The sequence below is a fragment of the Echinops telfairi genome, unplaced genomic scaffold (assembly GCF_000313985.2).
Source record: "Echinops telfairi isolate 266 unplaced genomic scaffold, ASM31398v2 ScPeMD7_7475;HRSCAF=8513, whole genome shotgun sequence".
NCBI classification, from domain to species: Eukaryota; Metazoa; Chordata; class Mammalia; order Afrosoricida; family Tenrecidae; genus Echinops; species Echinops telfairi.
This window is the reverse complement of record NW_022111379.1, coordinates 15210814-15212521: the sequence shown is the minus strand read 5'-3', so window position 1 is coordinate 15212521 and position 1708 is coordinate 15210814.

Sequence of the window (1708 nt, the reverse complement as noted above, 5' to 3'; positions counted from 1 at the left end):
ACAATCCACACATACAATTGTGTAAAGCACATTTTCACATTCATTACCCTCATCATTCTCAAAACATTTGCTGTCCACTTAAGCCTCTGGCCTCAGCTGCTCATTCTCCACCCCACCCCCCTCCCCGGTTCCCCTTCCCTCATGAACCCTTGATAATTTATAAATTATTATTTTGTTATATCTTACACTGTCCGACGTCTCCCTTCATATTTGTTTCGAGGGTCCCCTCCTGCAAATCCTAGTGACAAACCAACGTAGTAGCTTCAACGGGGTCTCGAGGCAGGGATCCACACACTTTATTAAGCCACTCTGTTGCTGTTTTTGTTGTATTTCAGTTCCACATTAAATAAATGCCTTCCGTCTTGGGTCCTACTTTCAGAAAAGAAAGCGGCTGCCCATTCTTGAGAGCTTGTCTGGCAAGTTCAAGTGCTTTGCTGTAGGTAAAAGTTAAAGACCAAGTACAGCAAGGGAGTTAAACCGCCCCACACGGTTTCCCAGACTGTGATCTTTATGGCAGGAGGCCTGATAGCATGGTGCTTTACTGCTGGGCACCAGGATTTCTACTGAGCATGCTCCAAAGTCAGGCTCAGAGCCAGGAAGGGCAGTACACCTAGGTGGGCGGCATACCTGGGTGAGCCCCAATCAGGGCCAGGTGAGCTTAATTCAGCCAACGGGGTCAACCAGTACCGTAGACTAAGTCTCCCAACGGGGTCAACCAGTACCGTGGACCAGGTCTCCCAACAGGGGGCCCGAAAAAGCCAGAAACTTTGAGACCACCGGCCCCTACACCATTCCAGGAGGCCGCTCTGCGGTCCCCGTGCAGCCAGGCTGTCGCCCCGCGCAGCGCAGCTGTGCCGCAGTCTCGTCTTTTCCAGCTGCTCCTGGGCTGGGCTGCAGGTTTCTCTGGCCTCTGGTTTCCACCTGTGGGTGTGAAGGGCCCTAAGGGGGCCTGTGTAAAACCTGAAACTCCTTCTATCCTTTAGAAAAAACCCCTTGGATCACAAACCAGGCTTCGAAGTGAATTCTTTCTCATGTGAAGCCGAGGGAGAGAGTTGGGGCTCTCTGCACCCGTGAGGAGTCCAGTCTCAGAAACCCACAGGGCAGTTCTCCCCTGTCCCGGAGGCCCGAGCGTCGGCATCAACTCCGGCAGAGTTGGGGAATCTTTCTGGAAGCAGACTGCCACACCTTTCTCTCTCCTGCCAAGTAACGGGTTCAAGCTGCGTGGCAGCCCAATGTTTCAACCAGGGTGCCACCAGCACTCCTGCCATGGGAAAACAATAGTGAATGCCAGTGAGTCGTGTAATCAGGGTCAGGGATAAAACGTATTTGCAAACGTGAGGAAAGCTGGCTGTACTTTCCTAGATGGCTCGGCAAGTCTTGAAGGAATTCGGTGATTTATGGTTTCCATTGAATCACAGATAGATAAGAAAACTTTTCTTTTTTTCCTTTCAAGGAGGAAAGTTATCTGGGTCTCTAATATTACTGACTTTTCATAGACGCGTTTGGAAGCAATATACTGTACAGTACAGAAGAATGGACCGTTGGATCTTGGTCAAGAAGTTTGTTTGTTTTTTTATTTAATGAATAAAATGTGATGCCTGGCTCATTGAAGACAGCCAACAGGGGCCAAACCCTCCACTTCTCTGTGAGAGAAAAGATCTGGATCTACTCATTATCCTCTGACCTCTGATTCTCGGGATATGAGTCT